A 19,774-nucleotide genomic window follows, 5' to 3' on the forward strand; every position below is an offset into this window, starting at 1 on the left:
GAGTTACTTAATCTCTCTATGAGTTCATTTTCTGAATTTTAAAATGTATGTCACAGACTGTGGGGCAAGATAATTGCTTGCAGTTTGTGTGAAGCAACTGAAGCATTATGTCCCCCTTGGGTGTTGCATAGAGCCCAGCCCCTCTGTGAGCCCACCCTGCCCCGTTTCTCTTTGTGTCCATCGAAGGCTCCTCCCCTGCTGGCCCCCCAACAGCAGACTCTCAGGAGACGGAGGCATAGACAGAGGTGGACAGGCTCAGCCTCTGCAGGGACTTCAGCCCGTGGCCTCTGGGAGTTGCTTCCAGCCCGGATGTGGGAGCCTCCCTCTGCCGTGCAAGGAGGTTCCACTTACCTCCACATCCTGTTCCATCACCTGTTTAACCAGTTTCCTGCTAAACTCTCTGCATTATAAAGACTCAGAGTTGCTTCTGTGCTTTTGGCCCATGACCATAGGTCTGTTTCTGTGCCACACAATTAACATTTGCAGATGGCCATCCAGTTTCCAGGTACATGGGGCGGGCTGAGTTGGGGTGCCCCCGCCTCCAGAAACTCCCTGGCCTTCCAGGCACAGTGCTGTCCCACCTGGGCCTTCACCCAGAACCCCCCTTCTCTTCACTGCTCCTGTGACATTCAGTACTATACCATCAACTTACTGTCATTTGATTTTCATTTATTTTTGTTATTTCTCAAAAACAATCCCTAGAAGGCACAAGTTGTGTCTTTACATTTTTTTCCTCCCTCAAAGCTATCACAGGCACCTCAACACAATATCAGAGGTTAACACTGTTGAAAACGTCTCAGCAGTTTGTGTTTTAATTGCTGGGATGTTAGTCACAACAGCACAGAGGGCCTTAAAGAGATAGATGGAAAAATATATAAAATCTTCCAGCTGAAAGAGGCACTGTAGGTAATATCACTTTCTTTTTATTTTATATGTGGGAAAGTAGAGATTAAGAAAAGCTGGTGAGTTTGTTTAATGACACAGAGCTCTTAGGAGAGACTCCTGCTTCCTAACCTGGTGTGTGTTCCAGCAGAAGAGAGGGATGTGCATCTCAGACTTCACAACAAGGCTGGACATCCAGATGGAATAGTGCTTAGTTATTGGTCTTTATTCTTTTCAAAAAAAATTTTTTTAATTTTTTTTTATTTATTTGGCGGAGTCAGATCTTAGTTGCAGCAGTTGGGATCTTTAGTTTTGGCATGTGGGATCTAGTTCCCCAACCAGGGATCGAACCTGGGCCCCCTGCATTGGGAGCACGAAGTGTGGATGACCTGGGAAGTCCTGGTTTTCATTCTTAAAAGTGAAAATTTATTAATTACAAAAATAAGTCTATATGGCATTAAAAATACCTTTATATATTATTTCAAAATATCTGAATATCATACTATCTTAGGGTAAATGACAGAAATATCTAGACAAATTTGAAACATGACTGTGTGCCCTCTGTTCTGTTATTGTTTGAATATGTATATTTTCAAGATAGGCAAATCTGCTGTGTCATATATCTAGTTAATACACTACCAGCATGGTTGAAATACTGATTATTGGTGGGGGAGGGGTGGATTTCACAATGAAAAGTGGGAAAAAAATTAAAATCATTGTGACCTCTTGGAGTTCTGGTTGTAAAGGGGCTCCAAGGGTCTTCTCAGAGCAAGTTCTTGGACAGGACCAGACTGAGCCGAACAGATCTAGGATCAATTCCAAAGTTATTCCTCAATGATGGTCGCAGACTGAAGTGAGATACTTGCATTTTAAGAAGATACAGTAATCTCAGCCATATTGTTGAGTATTGATCCCTTTGAAGCACTTCAAGTGTAGCAGACACGGAATACTTGGGCTCAGAACACCAGCAGGATCTGAGCCTTCTCCCTTGGACGTGAGATCCTCATAGGAGAGATAGGAGGGAAGCACCTGGGCATCCTGGGATGTCGGTGGCACCTGCTGTGACGCAGAGCAGGCAGTCAGGACCCGTGGTGAGTAGTCGCCCAGCATCCTCACGATGGCCTTCAGCTGGTACAGAACGGTCCTGTTGAGGGCAGACAGACGAGTCACCCAGGCCACACAGCAGGGGCACACCGGTCAGTCTCCATCCAGGGCTGGAGAAAGGAGTGCCTCTCTACTCTCCTTCTGGCCAGCCTCTTTTCCGTCTAAAAGAGTGAATTCACACAGAAATGGATATATTTGTTTTTGTTAACAAGTAATAAAAAGGGGCATCAGTTCCATCAGTATCACTTCTGATCACAAGTAAACACATGACCGGCCCTGTCAGAGAGCCCTACAGGCAGGCTGCAGCCCAGCACAGCAGAGCGAGGTGGACAGCGGGCCTTCTTACTACACACTGGGTACCTCGCTTGGCCCTTGAAGCAATTTGTTGGGGCATTTTTTTTCCTGGGCAAGAAATGGGATCTGGTCCCCCATGTTGGCAATCTGGGAAAAATGTTGACATTATCAACTCTGCAATAAGGAAAATGAAAACAAAACAAAACATGACTCTAGCCATTTAATTTCTACTGAGGACACTAAAGACAGGAAGCAGAATTCTGTCTCTCAGTAGAAAGAACGTGTTAAAATGAAATCAGCATTTAGAAGTTTGTCAAGTACAGATATCATTCTGATAGCTTTGGACATCACTTTGAGATTAGCTGTTGCAACAAGATAGCTGTGGCAACAACTGTTATCTGTGCTCAAAATAGATATTTATTTAACAGTCAGCAAATAATGTAATATCAACATGCCATGTTCAATATAAACAGTAAAAGGAATTTTCAAGAAATACCAGAGGAACAAGAAAGTCAAAACATAAAATACTTCACCCACAGAGTTTACAGGTCTACTGTGAGGGAACACAACACAAGAAAGATTTTAGGGAAAATAGCTAATTAAATGTGCAAACTTTAAAAATGTAAAGAGTGGTCACTGAGTAAATTATCCATAATGCAGTCTTCCTGTGAGAGAGAACACAGAGAGTTACACAGAGAAATGGGGCATTCAGTGTACTCCATGGAACTGGGGTATGAAACAAAGCCGCCCAGGACTGCTTCATCCGTCACCTCGTCACGGCTACCAGACATGGTCACACTTGGCTCTGGTCCCTTCTGCTCAGACACTCACTGTACCATGTGTCACTCTGAGTCACAGCTTCAGGATGGGTCCTAACCCATTTCCATAGCTCTGGGCCCCTCAAAACTCCAGTACCCCAAGCCAGGTATACTGAAATGTGACCCGAGACTAGTGAGGATGGCCCATCTCCTCACTGCAGTTCTGTGGTGTGAGGAACTGGCAGATGTCGACATAGACCCCTCAGGGGATGGTGGGATAACAGAAGACATAGAGCATGGTCTTCCTGATCTATTGCTAAACCAGTCCTCTAACTAGAGCGCCTCCTTCAGAAACATGAACTTCATACACGTCTGTGGGAGTCTGAGTTCTGCAGCACAACCGGACCCCTCAGTTCCAGACAGGCAGTTCAGGGCCTGTACAAGTGGCCCACGGAGCCCTGAAGATGAGACTCGCCTCCCATCATGTCTGCTTGCCTCCTCATGATTCCTCCCTCTCCCTCCAGCTCACCAGGTACTCTCTGTCTCAGGGACTTTGCACTTGTGCTTCCCCTACTGGAAAACCACTGTCACCAGGTATTTGCCTCACTCCCTTCCTCACCACCTGAAGGACTCCCCTCCCAGTGACACTATTTAAAATTGAATTTTTTTTTAATTTTATCATTCTCCATGGCATGTATCACTCCTTCACATGCTCTACGTTTTACTCATCTTGTTTATTTTCTCCCATGCCAAATTTGAGCTCCCCAAAGGACAAGGACTTTTATGATGCCTGTCCTATGATAGGCACTTGATAAACACTTTGGTAATTTCTGTGTGGAACATGTGTGTGTGTGCGTATGCGTGCGCGCTTCAGTTTCTTCCAAATAGCATGTGTAAGCCCCACTTTCAGACATTCTGAACCCAACTTTTTAAGAAAAAGTCATATTACATGAGTTGGATAAGCTGGCTCATGGTTCTTCCTTCTAACTCACATTCAGAGGTGAAGATTTGAATCTCCAATACGGTATATTAAGAGTTACTTTCTCTAGGACAGAAGGCTGTCAAATAACCCACTGATTTCAGCTTTTGATTTTCCTTGAGTGCTATATTTTTTAAGCTCTAAAAGATCTTGGTTTCCAGGGGAGTTGGAACTTTGAATACATCATCTTTCAACTCCAGTCACTTGGGATTTGGGGGCACGTCAGGAGAGTCACAAGGGATTTGTTCAAGGTTCAGTAACCTTTCCTGTTTTATTTTTCTGGGCACAATTTGACAGATGTTTACTGAGTGCTGTGCTCGAGGCTGAAGATACAGCAGTGGGCATGACGGAAGTAATCACCCCTCATGGAGGGTGCAGGCCTTGGGGAGAAAATGAAAATAATAGAATCACAAATTCTTGTAAATGTAGCAAAGTAGAAAAATGGACTGTGATGATCCAGGCAGAGAGCCTCAGGGAGAGGTGAGCAGGAACCTGTGAGCAGTGGCCCTTGAGCCGACCTGAACCACGAAAGGACTCCTCGGCCTTGAACCTGGACCGACCCCGTGGCTGTGGCCCTGATGAGTCTATTCCTCCCCGAGCCTTTGCTTTGTTGACCCTCAGGGGTCAGAGGTGAACCCATCTTCTGCAGAGATGGAGGTGCTTCCCAGAATCTCCAGGCCAGGATGCAGCTTCCAGCTGTTGGGCTGTTTGTTAGAGTGGATGCCTGTGTGTCTCCTTCCTGTTGTGTGGTTCTGGGTGCTAGGACATCAGCTCTCCAGTATCCCCACCCATATCCCTAAGTGGCTGCTGCCCATCAGGGTTTCCTTTCTCCTCCAGCACTGTCCACTGATGGCCTTCATGTTATTGAAGTAGCCCAGGCTTAAGGTCATGGAAGTCTTGAATGGAATGACATAAAACAGAAGCAGGGAACATTATAAAACAAGCGTTGTCGGTAGATGTCACAAGAACCTCTGATGAGTAATTAGGAATAAGAAGTAGTGGGTGAAAATGCTGCATCTGACAAGTAACAAACAGCATAGGCAGAAAATCAGCCATCTTACCAACTAATGAAGGATCATTAAGTAATTTAGTTCCCTGTGACCTTCTTGATATCCTAATATGGGGGTCAGAAATGAAAAACAGCACGTACTTCAAAAACCATGAGATAACTTTGAGAGAATGGTAATGGCTTCATCTAGAGTAATGTAGCTATCCTTCTTTGAGCGCATCTTTTCTTGTGTAAACATTTGCAGGCAGTGATTAGCCTGTGCCCTCTTATGCAGCCCACATTAACCACTCTGACAGAGCAGAACACATTCTAGTGGGGCACAGGGTGCTCATGGTGAAAGGATTGCAGCATTCCTCTCAAGTGTTCTAAGTATCACTTTCTCCCAGAAAATTGTTGATATAAATGCATACTATCTTTGGACACATTTTCTGTTCTTCATTTCAGATTCTTAAGAGAAAGGTACAAAGTTAATGTTGCATATTATTCACACTTATTTTCAGGTTAGTTCACTGCCCCTTTGTTTAGAAAAATAATACAAACTTCTGCTTGTAAAAACAGAATTGTAACATGACTTTGTTTCCTGTCTTTGGTTTCTACTTACTGTACTAATTATAGTGCTGCTTATGCAAATATAAAAAAATAGTTTTACTGTTTTATAGCAAACCAAAGACATAACTTTCTGTTCTCTATTGAATTAACAGTACATTTATTTCCTGAGAAATGTCTGCTTGTTTTCTTATGACAGTCCCAGTAGAAATCAAGCCATCAGAATTCCATTTGAGATGGCACAATTTACTCATTTTAAAGCTCTTCATGAAAATGTTAACTCTCCAGGGATTATAGAATCAAATACACTGATTAGTATAGGCACAGTCAAATATATGTGACATAGTTCAGGACCATTTTCACAGAAAGAGATTTTTGGATAATCTCTCCCCAAGTGGTTGTTTAGAACAAGCAGGTCCTCCCTAGAGCCACTCGTGTTTCCTTATAACAACCAAGACCAGGAGAAACTCGGCCTTCGAGACAAGCAGTGCCCTCACAGGAGATGTACATTTCTGTTGCTTTAATCTGCATTTGTTCTAAAGAGATTTTCTTTCCTAACCTAAAATCAGTTATAAATTTAATGACAAAATTTTTTAAGATTCTTTAGTATATTATGTGAAAAACCAATAGCCAGCCATTAGGTGCATACACACATGCACCTGTTGAGCTGAAGGTGTTAATGACCAGGCTGATCAGGACTAGCTTATGAATTACTATCAGCGTGACCCCATGGTTGGGGGCATGAATACAGCACCAGATATCTTGGTTTCTATCCCAGGGTTTACCACTTACTAGCTGTGTGATCACAGGCAAGCTACCCAACTTCTCTGTTCTTCAGCTTCCTCATAAAAAATTAGACATACTAGTTGTAGTTAAATCAAAGAGTTCTTGTGAAAATTATATGGAGATAATACTTAAAGCACAGCAGAACTCTAGCACATATTAAGCACTAGATAAGTATTAGCATATATAACTTTTAGGGGACTCTGAAGACCTAACATGAAATATGTGAATATGAGTCAATGTAAAAGCATGTTTACATTGTTTCCTCTGAATTAACTATATTTTGGAGTCTACCATGTTCACAGAGTGTCTGTCTGGTTTTACAAGTCGTCAGCCAAAGTGGAACAATATCATCTCCAGGGTAACATTATCCCCTCCCTCACCACTGCCTCTAGACAGCTGGGACCTCTAAAATGACCTAGAAAAGACAAAGACCAAACCAATCACAAGTCACTAGGGAAGCTTTCCTATCCTAGTAAAATAGACAGCTCAGGACAGAGCAAAAGGACATTTAAAGGAGATATGGAAGAGTAGCGCCGAACAAGGAAGGGAGCTCTGAGAAATCACTTCCCCTTGACATGTAGGAGGAAGGAATATCTGCTGTCCATCAGGAGTTCAAATCCATATTTCTTCTTCCATATTCACAGGGAAAAGTCCTCTAGGCATCAGCAGTTAAGACTTCCTGCAGCCGAGACCTGCATACGGCACCAACGAATAGTCAGGAATGGAAAACACCGCAACTGAAGGGCTGCAGAAGTTCAGAAGGTGACTTGAATAAAATGAAATCCAATCACTATCAAAAAAACAAAAGAGGAGGTTCTCTCAAAATTCCTCTGATGGTGCATGCAAGCTGTATCCCTCCGTGTCTAAATGGTAAATATTTATAAATGTGATGTTTGTCAACATGAGTAGTGAAAATACTTCCCTAATTTCTCTGATTGGAGTCTTTGCTAGCCTACACTCCCAGCCTGTATACGCCTTGGTTTCTGTTCAAGTCCCAGCTCAAATGCCCCCATTATATGATCATAGCAAACTGTGATCCTGACTTTAATCTGCAGTCCCTCAGTAGCAGCGCCACCCATCCAATTCTTATGACATCCCACTGGGTAATAAAGGTATTTGTATTCCATATACAAACGATTGTCTTAACCTCCCAGGTGAACAGCCTGGGAGCAGAAATGTCTGACTTACTGATGTAAACTTCACAACTCCATCAGATCACTTGAGTAGACACTGCAGAGTTACGTAAATGCCCTTGTTAGAAGTATATAGATATTAATAATTCCCTGAATCTCAGCTGAAGGTGAAACTCAAGGTTGTTTATGAAAGAGAGAGAAATATTCGATGCCTCATGTTTAGCTGATGATGTGAGAAAGTAACAATTTCAGCCAGAATAGAGAAATTGGTACAAAGCATTAGACAAAAGTGAAGATGAAATGACACGGAGTATGGGGCTGATGAGAATCAGCTGAGAGATTCATTGCTGAAAGAGGCACTCAGCTGACGGTAGGTGAGCTCCACCTCGTCACTGGGAACAAATACCCAGCATGAAATAGAGAATCAGAGTTAACAAGGCAGTACGCTAACAAGCAGAGAAAAATTATGTGCAATGCTTGAGGGGATAATAGGATTGGAAAAGAGAAACTGAAAGAAAGTGAATGAGGCAGAGAGGAGCTATATAACAATTGTATCTGCAGTAGTTTAAGGGGTAACTTCTGCGTGTATGCAAGACAAAAATAGCACACTCTTAGGACTGGAAGTTATGAAGAGTGAGAGGGATTGGGCCAAACTTTGAACAGCAGGTCCACCTGTCAGACTTTCTCTTCAGAGCTGCCCTTTGGGAGCTGCACTCAAGCGAAGCTCAGAGATGCAACAGAGAGGAGAGGCATGAGGTCCCATTTATCTTATCTCCTCCAGGGTGAGAACATCCACTGGGGCAGCGTTCTGGGCCAGAAATAAACCATCTTACTGAGATGCAAAAAAAAAGACCAGAGATTACCAATTTCATTGGACATTTTCAAGAGTTTCTGGACTGTTAGGGACTGAATATTTCCAGATCACCTGGACCTTCACAGCAGGACTGCCCCCTCCAATTCACATTGTCCCACAGTGCTGCCAACTGTCCCCTGTGCCCTGACACACTCTTCCCACCTTGTGTTCAGGGTTTCACACTCTTGGATCTCAAACTAAAACCCATCTTTATTTGTGATCATTCACCTTTCATTTCTCAGCGTTGGGGTGGCCTTGCACACCTCTCTGCGTAGACATTCCAATCTCCCTGCTTTACCTCAAGCCCACCACTTGACGCTTCTCTCTCATGTCTTTGAAGGATCACCTCAAGTTCAGATCAAGGGCAGGTTCAGTCTGCTCCTGCCCAGAGGCGCTCAGAGTTCTCAGCTGGTTGGATTGGTGTTTGTGGGGGATGCAAGGAGTGCTGTGTGACCCCACAGCCGTGGGGTGGCAGTGATCATTGTCCAGATGGCTGGTGGCACAAAAGAGCTTCTCATCTCCAGGCTGTTTACAGCCCCTGAGTCACATGGCACGGAAGTCTTCAGGCAGCTTCCTGTGATGGCGTCTGAATAACCAGGACGGTCTCATCTCAGAATCCTTAGCCTGACTCTACCTTCAGAGACTTTCTCCACGGGAGATAACATTGTGTGACGACAGTAATACTGGCCTCGTAGCAGAGCTGTGAAGTTTTCCTCCTCATCTCTTTTTTGGAAGAGTGAAAAAATTGGTGTTCTCTATTAAATATTTGGTTGAATTTATCAGTGAAGCCAACTGGGTCTGGGTTTCTCTTTTTAAGGTAGTTTTTGATTACTGATTCAACTCCTTTGTTTTGTCTATTCCGATTTTCTATCTCCTCTTGAGTCAGTTTCAGTAGTTTGCTTCTTTCTTAAAAATATGTCACGTGGTTTGAGTTAGCTAATGTGTTGGCATGCAGTTGTTTGTAAGCACTCCCTTATGATATGTGTTGTTCCTGGAAGATGGTCAAGAAGATTTCCTGTTTCATGTCCAATTTTAATAACGAACTTTTTTTCTTCTTCAGTCTAGCTAAAAGTCTGTCAATTTCATTGTTTCTTTCCCATAACTGCCTTTTAGTTTGCTGGTTCCCTATTGTTTTTCTATTCTGTTTCATTAATTCCCACCCTAATTTTCATTATGCTCTTCCTTTGTTTCACCTTGGGGTTAGTTTGCTCTTCATTACCCCGCATCTTAAAGTGAAAGGTTAGGTTATCAGTTTAAGATTTTTCTTTTTTAATGTAAGCATTTATGTATAAATTTCTGTTTACATACTGCTTTGGTTGTATCCCATAATTTTTAACAAGTTGTGTCCTTATTTCATTAATTTCATAGTTTTTTGAAACCATTAGTTTTAAAGTATTCAAAAATATCTCTTGTGATTTGTTGTTTTATCCATTGGTTATTTAAGAATGTATTGTGTAATATTCACATATGTATGAATTTCCCAAATTTCTTCCTGTTATTAACTTCTGACTTCATGCCTTTATGATCAGAGAACATACTTTTTAAATCTCAGCATTTTAAATTTATTGATGTTGGTTTTATGTTCTCCTATGGTCTGTCCTTGAGGATAACGCATATCCTTATGTTGTCAGGTGGAGTTTTCTGTAGGTGTCTGCTGAGTAGAGTTGGTCATCAGTAAGCTGTTAGTATTTAATTATTAAGCTCTATGTGTCTCTGGAGGATAATAATGGCAAAGACTGGATCCAACTGCAAAGAACTCACAACTACCTGGAGAAGTAAATATTTGAGAAACTGATGTACAATAAGTACAGTGGCCACAGGACTGGAAAAGGTCAGTTTTCATTCCAATCCCAAAGAAAGACAATGTCAAAGAATGTTCAAACTACCACACAATTGCACTCATCTCACACACTAGTAAAGCGATACTCAAAATTCTCCAAGCCAGGCTTCAACAGTATGTGAACCATGAACTTACAGATGTTCAAGCTGGATTTAGAAAAGGCAGAGGAACCAGAGAACAAATTGCCAACATCTGTTGGATCATCAAAAAAGCAAGACAGTTCCAGAAAAACATCTACTTCTGCTTTATTGACTATGCCAAAGCCTTTGACTGTGTGGATCACCCCAAACTGTGGAAAATTCTTAAAGACATCGGAATACAAGACCACCTGAGCTGCCTCTTAAAAAATCTGTATGCAGGTCAAGAAGCAACAGTTAGAACCGGACATGGAATGACAGACTGGTTCCAAATCGGGAAAGGAGTATATCAAGGCTGTATATTGTCACCCTGCTTATTTAACTTATATGCAGAGTACATCATGAAAAATGCTAGACTAGAGGAAGCACAAGTTGGAATCAAGACTGCTGGGAGAAATACCAATAACCTCAGATATGCAGATGACATCACCCTTATGGCAGAAAGCGAAGAAGAACTAAACAGTCTCTTGATGAAAGTGAAAGAAGAGATTGAACAAGTTGGCTTAAAACTCAACATTCAGAAAACTAAGACCATGGCATCTGGTCCCATCACTCCATGGCAAACAGATGGGGAAACAGTGGAAACAGTGACAGACTTTATTTTGGGGGACTCCAAAATCACTGCAGATGGTGACTGCAGTCATGAAATTAAAAGATGCTTGCTCCTTGGAAGAAAAGTTATGACCAACCTAGACAGCTTATTAAAAAGCAGAGACATTACTTTGCCAACAAAGTTTCGTCTAGTCAAGGCTATGGTTTTTCCAGTAGTCATGTATGGATGTGAGAGTTGGACTATAAAGAAAGCTAAGCACCAAAGAATTGATGCTTTTGAACTATGGTGTTGGAGAAGACTCTTAAGAGTCCCTTGGACTTCAAGGAGATCCAACCAGTCCATCCTAAAGGAAATCAATCCTGAATATTCATTGGAAGGACTGATGCCAAAGCTGAAACTCCAATACTTTGGCCACCTAATGCGAAGAACTGACTCATTTGAAAAGACCCTGATGCTGGGAAAGATTGAAGGTGGGAGGAGAAGGGGACAACAGAGGATAAGATGGTTGGATGGCATCACCGACTCAATGGACATGGGTTTGAGCAAACTCCAGGAGTTGGTGATGGACAGGAAGGCCTGGCATGCTGCAGTCCATGGTGGAGCAAAGAGTCGGACACGATTGAGCCTCTGAACTGAACTGAACTGAATTCTACAGTGAAGGGTAACATTTGTGTTACAAATTGTGAGTAGAGAAAATGTTGTTCAGCAGTGTCTGATAAACTGAGAAATATGATATTTGAAGGACAAAAATTTTAAGGGAAGAGGGATTTGAGCTGTGTGCATCAAAGATGGGTAGGACTTGCCTGAGGTATGACCACAGAAGAAGTAGATATAAGCCATTAAGAGTAATAGGAGTTAGAAACTGTGTGGTTAGTACAAATCAAACTTGAGAATTGTAGATTAACGGAGTTGACAACTAGAATGCAAATGAAAGATAAAGTGATGGAGAAAGGGTAGACAGGAAATTTAGAAATTCAGTGACGATTGCGTGAGTGGTTGGTCATCAGTCACGTGATGGACTAGCACGACTCCCAACCACTTCCTGTTTGGTGGTGCCATATTTCGTGTCATATTTTCTCTCTTGTGCCCTTTTTGACATGTGGTTTGATTAACGCTCAGATTACTGCTTAAGATCTCTGTTCCCCACCTGACCTCAAAAGTTATCTGTTTTTAAGTAATGCTGTCAAAAAGCCCAAGCCCCCACTTCCAGTCTGAGGGAGCACCCATGTTCTTTCTCCTATGCCCTTAAATCTATCGACACTGATTTTATTGAATAGCTACGAAACCACCAATAATTGATCATTTTGACTTGTAAACACATTAATTTCACATGGCTCAATTTAATATGCTCCTTTCCTGGGCACTTCCAACACACAAAGCCCTAAAATGTCCATCCTTGTTGGGGACTGAGCCTTTCCCTGCATTTCTTTACCCATTAGATGGGGGCTACCCATCGCACAAAGGAGCTGTGTGATTTTATTAGTTATAGTAGATAAGGCACATAATCTTGGGTTCTCCTTTCATCCACATGCTCTGATTTACATAATAGATTCATTCCAAATTATTTCTATTTGTCTCTCAACACAGCATGCTCCATATGGAGGCCTAATGAACACATTAACAGAACCTGTGGTGATCCATTTGTAAAGGACAAATTGGTTCCTCACTAGAAGAATCATTCCACACATATATCTACAAGTTCACACACATCACAGCCCTGTGGATGAACATAGGCCATACCCATTTTAGGCAGATTTAATGTCTTAAAATCCAAAGTAGTATTTTCTTTCTCCTTAGATCTGAATTTACTTACACTTGAAGTAAAGAAGAAAAGCTGTTTCTAAAATGTTAGATTCATTACATTTGCTTTATGAACTCAAAAATTCTTGATACCCCAGGATTCTTTTATGCCATATTATTTATATGTATTATATAATGTATAAACATATGTATACATATAATATATAGTTGATACTATTTCCAAGATTTCTTCCTGTTGTATACAGTAAGAAAATTTCAACCTGTAAATCTGAATGCATGTCCACAGCTACATTTGATTGAATATGTTATCAAAAAATGGAATTCTGAGATGAAAATGTGTTTTAATGACTGGTCTAACATAAACTCTTTCTGAAATGACAAGGTAGACAAATCACTTGGCCTGCTCTTGAATTTCTTTGTACTGAAACCAACAGCACCATTCAACTCACAAAAACATTGATTATCCTAGTGTTAAGGGAAAAACATAAAAACCAGGTTTTAAATCATGCAGAACTAGAGAAAAGTGACTGTCTTTTGCGTGTTTCCTCAAGATTGCCTCGTATTTTAGACATTATTCAGCTGCTGTATTGTGGATATATATTGGTTAAAATTGTTTTTTCTATTTGAGTTTCTATGAATGAGTCTAAAAAAGTATTTTGTATGTAGTTGAGGATATATAACCCTGAAAGGTTAACGCATTTCCACCTTCTCCAGAGCTGGTCAGTAGCAGAGTCGCCTCTGGAACACTAGGGTCTTTGCACAGGCTTCTCTCTCTCTCTTTCTCTCTGTCCACATGGATCCATGTCTGTATCTATCCCTGTATCAGTATCTCTAAATGGAGACATGAAATGTGATGGTTCGTTTTCTTTGTGAATTTGACTGGGCTGCGGGGTGCCCAGACGTTTGGTCAAGCTTTGTTCTAGGTGTGTCTGTGAGGTGCTTGTGGACGAGGTGAACAGTTGGTCAGTAAACTGGGCACTGCAGATGGCCCTGCTCCGTGTGGGTGGGCCTCCCGCAGGTACTAAAGGATGGCCTGCACAGAGCAGGACTGAGTCAGCAGGCGCTCTCTCCTGCCCGTCGTTGAGCTGGATGCTGGGCTTCCTCCAGCCTTTGACTCAGACTCAGACTCAGACTGAAATCACAGTGTAGGCTCTCCTGTGCTCCAGCCTGCAGACTGCAGACCCCGGGACTCCCGCGTCCATGAGCACTGAGCCAATTCTGTACAGTAAATACATCCCGTATCTTTATGTGTGTGCCTGGTATGTGTGTGTGTGGTGTGTACATATGAATGTAAATGTTCCTGCTGTGCGTGCATGTGCACAAACACCTCTGTGCATGCACACACCCCCCGACCCAAGCCCCCGAGAGGGTTAGGACACACTCCCTGAAGCCCTTGCTGGTTTGAGGAGGAACGCTGTGGGGCGTTATCCACAGAGACCCAGGCCACTAAATGTGACGGTGAGAGTCCATCACTCAGGCCTGGAATGTGACACGTGTACTGCTGGCTGGTTTGGGCCTCTGAGCTTTTACAGCAAACATAACTTGAAAGTTAATCTCATATTTTTTCCCTTTTTAAAAACGTCAGCAGTTATGACACTCATTATTCAGTGTTTTCTCTTCACTGTTGTCACAAATTCTGCCACTCTTCCTGAATACTGTCTCCGTGCTGTGTTGCTAGGCAATTCCTGACACGACTGGATTTAAATAAACACATGGACGAGCGCGAGTGACTGCATCCTCCAGAAAAAGCCAGCAGCCTCCACCACCGCGCTCTGCTCATGCCACACTGAAGCCACAAGGGCCCCTTCACTTCGTCACGGCTACTTCGACATATTTGGAAAAGCTATTTTTTAAAATTTGATATGGAAACAGTAGTAAGATTTTAAAAACTGTAAAATATAAAAGGTTATAGTTTTAATAAAAAATTGGAATTTTGCAACTAGTGATGGCTCATCATATTCCATTCCAAGAAAAATTTTAGTGCTGAATCTTCTTTATTAAACATGATTTGCATTTTTAATCAAACTGATATTAATACCTTTCATTGGTATTCATCTATTTTACTAATATTTCATGGGAATGATATTTCTTATAGTGAATATCTAATGTCTTTAGATCTCAGAATTGGTTGTTCAGAAATATTTACTAGAGACGTATGTGAAAATCCTCAGCTAGACATTTTATGGAGCACAACGACAAAGAAAATGTAGTTCTTGCTCCAGAAAATTATAGTTGAATCTTGTTATAGATACTCATTCTTATTTCACAGAGAACAAGGCTTCATTTTATGGGTTTTTTTCTATCTAAATAACATATGCTTGTTGTAAAAAGTAAATAAAATAAAAAGAAAGTAAGAGATAGAAATAACAATAAGAAAGAAAATATTAATCCATAAAAAATCTGACCCCTGACATGAAGAGACCATCCTTGGATGATGTGTCCAGGTCTGCACACATAGGCATCCAAGGAAACAGGGTCATACCATCACACTATTGCAACAAATATGCCTTCCCACTTTCAGCCCTCCCCAGCAAAGGCAGTTCCCCCAAACAGGTAGACACTAAAGCATAGATTCAGCTGCCAGAGGACCCAGAAGGCAGTGAGGCCCCTGGGCCGTCTCAGTTTCACACAGTGGGAGCTGAGCATACACACCCACATTCTAACGATGAAGGAGGTGAGGGACCATATCTCTCGGGGGTCCTTCACTTCTGCCTGGAAGAGGGGTCGCTCTCGCACGTTCTCCCAGGCCCTAATGTCAGTGTTGTCTAAAGTCAAATCAACTGGATAAACTAGATGAAATAAGAACGCCTTATATTTGTAAGTGCTATGAATGTTTCAAAGTGCTTTCCAGTTCATTAGCTTGTTTAAAAACACAGCACCTCTCTGAAATCAGAACCCTGGAGAGTCTTAACAGAAACAGAAGTGGAGCCCAGTGCCCTCCCTCTGCTCAGGAGGGCCTGGTTCTGGTGTGACTCACCCATGTGCAGTCCCAGGGCAAGGAGGCCAACACCCGGTGGCCCTCAAGGAGTGTTTGGTGGAGGAGAGACAGATGGAGTGAATGGACACAGCGTGATGGACATCAGACGTGTATAAGCTGTCACCACTCCTGCCCCACCTGACCCCCATGCCCTCCAGTCTCCCCAGGGATGCAGAAGATACAAAGAGATGAGAAAACACTGGCATTTGTAGATTTTCATGTGAGTGGATGAAATCAAGTTAAAGAAGGAGGACCTGTGCCCTAAATCACTGAAGATGGTGACTGCAGCCATGAAATTAAAAGATGTTTGCTCCTTGGAAGAAAATTTATGACCAACCTAGACAGCTTATTAAAAAGCAGAGACATTACTTTGCCAACAAAGGTCCATCTAGTCAAAGCTATGGTTTCTCCAGTAGTCATGTATGGATGTGAGAGTTGGACTATAAAGAAAGCTGACCACCAAAGAATTGATGCTTTTGAACTGTGGTGTTGGCGAAGATCCTTGAGAGACCCTTGGACAGCAAGCAGATCCAACCAGTCCATCCTAAAGGAAATCAGTCCTAAATATTCATTGGTAGGACTGATGCTGAAGCTGAAACTCCAGTACTCTGGCCACCTGATGCAAAGAACTGACTCGTTTGAAAAGACCCTGATGCTGGGAAAGATTGAAGGCAGAAGGAGAAGGGGATGACAGAGGATGAGATGGTTGGATGGCATCACTGACTCAATGGACATGAGTTTGAGTAAACCCCGGGAGTTGGTGATGGACAGGGAGGCCTGGCGTGCTGCAGTCCATGGGGTCATAAAGTCAGACATGACTGAGCAACTGTACTGAACTGAACTGAGCAGAAGTCACACACAGTCTCAGACAGCTTCCTCTCACTCTCCTGAGGTGAGGTGTCCAGTGTGAGGCAGTGTACTATTATCACAGGGCCCATGGGAGAATCCTGGTTCACCTGCAAGGGCTCATCCTGGAGTCTGCTCTGGAAGTTTCTTGCATTTGTCTGGCACCTTAACTTTACTGGTCATGGCAGATGCAAGTTGGGGACAGGACACCTAAGAAGAACATCATAGAAACAAAATTTTGTTTATGACTGGAAAGGTTCACTCAGCTCTGACAGAGTGGTACAGAACGCTTCATGGCAGTAACAGTGGGTCTTAGTTATCAGGAGAAATGTCAGTGGAAGAAGATTTTAATCATGAAGTGAAGCCTTTTTTTTTTTCCTTTGGATTTGTTACTTCCAAAAAGAAAGTGTGCAACAAACTTAGGAAGAATTTATGGGGCATTTCCCACATCATATTTTATGCAAATTGTAATCATTCCATATGTTGTTTGACTTGTTTATGAAGTTTGAGGGTAACTATTTAGAAAAATGCAAGCCTAATGGGATCTGAAAAAGCTTATGCTTTTAAAGAGAAACCCATATGTCACTGCTAACAGATACATTTTTCTAAGATATAGATTCTCTCTGTAAGTAATTTCTTCCTCCATAAGTTGATTCTCCTTAACCACCTTGGCTTTGGTTTTATACTAAAAAGGCAAGCTATTTCATCATCTGAAATGGGAGTTAGATTGAGTAGTACATTTGGTTATTCCTTCCTGTTCAAGTTTGTTGCAAAAAAAACTTAGATTATTTTTACCAGTGTTTATCACCAGTTGTACTAACATAAGAAATGTTATGGTTTTTTAAAGAAAAGCCTGATCTTTATGTATCTAATTGCACTAAAAGATAACTATCTTTGCATCTGTGTGCCAGCCAACCAAATGTATAGTGAAAATCATAGTGAAGCAACCCGGACCCTACCCGTTTCCCAAAGTTGGAAGTGTGTTTTATCATAAATCCATACCTTCAGGAGTTGGTGCCTAGAGAAACAGAGGAGAAATGGAGAAAAGAACATGATTGCCCCGTTTCTTCAGCTCCATCACGTGCAGTTCCGTGGGCCCACATGGGCTTTGGACTGATTTAAGGCGGAGCAGGATGGGGCTGAAGTCCCAAAGACCTGAAAGTCAAAGTTTACATGGCAGAACAATGTCATTCCTTTAGAGGCAGAAGCTGGCAGTGTTGGGGGCTGAGGACAGAATGTGACTGTGTTTGGAGCTGGATCTTCAGAGAAGTGAGGAAGGTAAAATGGGGTCCCGGGAGTGGGCCCTGATCCCATAGAACCGATGTCCTTATAAAAGGAGGAAAGGACACAGACCCGCACAGAGGGACAGCCACGTGGGGACACGGGGAGAAGACGGGATCTGCACGCCCAGGAAACTGGCCTCAGGGCGACCCTGCCCTGCAGACACTTCCGCTGCAGACGCCCCGCCTCCAGTACCGGGAACAGCAGCTCCCAGTCTGAGCTCCCGCTCTGGGGCGTTTTGCTAAAAGAGCGCGAGCTCACTGGCAAAGGCTTGGAGGGGGTTCTGTGGGCTCAGAGAGATTCTACCAGGACAAGTCCCCTGCGAGGGGTAGCTGGGAGCAGCTTCCTGGTGGGTGACCCCAGCCTCCAGAGGGGATCGACGGGACCCTGTCTTCTTGGTCCTTAGAGAGAGGTTTACAGACGTGTGTGGAGCATAATGTGGGAAGTTCTGCTTCCTTTTCTGCCTTTGTAGACCTGCACTACTTACTGACCATAAAAGATGACGCATCCGCGGGAGCAGAGAGAACACTGAGTGACCACAGCTACGAAGCATAAAGCACGGCCATCTGTAGATGGCACCGGTTTCCATTAAGAACAAAAGTGCAGCCTTCCCACAGTGTTCAAAGGTTTTAGTTATGGCTTTGAGTCAGAAAATAGGAAATATAAATAAATCAGGATTACTATCTGGGGGCAAATTTTATGTATATTTTTCTGGCTCTATGCAGACTAATTTTTTTCAGTCACAAGGTTTGAAAATGTCTCTTGGAATGCCAAGAGGAAGGCAAGATTTTATTCTCAGATGTCAATCAGAAGTGCTCCAACTTTTTAGCTATTTTGACTAATATCACAAATATTTTCTTGGCATGGAGAAATAATCTCTATATTTCTGCGGCTGCTGCTGTTAAGTCTCTTCAGTCGTGTCCGACTCTGTGCGACCCCATAGACGGCAGCCCACCAGGCTCCTCTGTCCCTGAGATTCTCCAGGCAAGAATACTGGAGTGGGTTGCCATTTCCTTCTCCAATGCATGCGTGCATGCTAAGTCGCTTCAGTCGTGTCCAACTCTGTGCGACCCTATGGACAGCAGCCCACCAGGCTCCTCTGTCCACGGGATTCTCCAGGCAAGAATACTGGAGTGAGTTGCCATTTCTATATTTCTAGGTAGCAACTTTAAGAGCTCCGATAAATGACAGACAAGAAATATATATGTTCCTTCCAATAAATTTTTACAAATGTGAAACTTTGGTCCCCCATTTACCTTTTCTTTATTCTAGTGCTGAAGAAAGAGAAATAAGGTTTATACAATAAATGAGGATCTTCATCCATGAGATTTCTTACAAAAATGAGTAAGAAGAAGCAGTAACACACCTTTCAAAATACATCAGAACAAACATATTATTTTCCAACACTGAGTAACAATTTCTAATTTCTTGGCAGCTAAAAATAACGTGTATTTATTATCTCAAAGTTCCTGTGATCGGGTCTCAGGGAACTGCAACAGAGACATCAGATACTCTGCAGTCTCACCTGCTACTTGAGCTTTTTTCCTCAGTCCTTGGGGTTGTTGGCTGAAGTCAGTTCCTTGCAGCTGTGGAGACGGAGACCCTGAGTTTTGCTGGCTGTCACTGGGAGAGGCTGTGACATCATGCTCTTTGCCATAGGCCATGTGACCACAGGCCCCACCTGTGTTCACAGGGAATAATAGACTCCACGAGGCCACCAAGGCACCCCCTCAGCAGGGAAAGGGAGCCCTGAGGATTGGGGAAAACATGCAATGCAACCAGAGGTGAGTTCCTGAAAACAGCTGGGGAAGCATTATACAGGCAGAAAATGATACTTTACCAATTATGCTCAAAGAAAATGCATTTGCAAGTGCAGATGATAACTGTACTGTTTTTCTTTTGTGCCTTTATTTCCAGTACAGCCCTAACCCTTCAGTGTATTTGTTTAGAATAATAAGAGGATATATAAATGTATACATTCATTTACAAGCTTCAAACATCGAAAGAGTAGCTATATCATGGATAAAAATTCATT

The sequence above is a fragment of the Cervus canadensis genome, chromosome 10 (assembly GCF_019320065.1).
Source record: "Cervus canadensis isolate Bull #8, Minnesota chromosome 10, ASM1932006v1, whole genome shotgun sequence".
In the NCBI taxonomy this organism is placed as follows: Eukaryota; Metazoa; Chordata; class Mammalia; order Artiodactyla; family Cervidae; genus Cervus; species Cervus canadensis.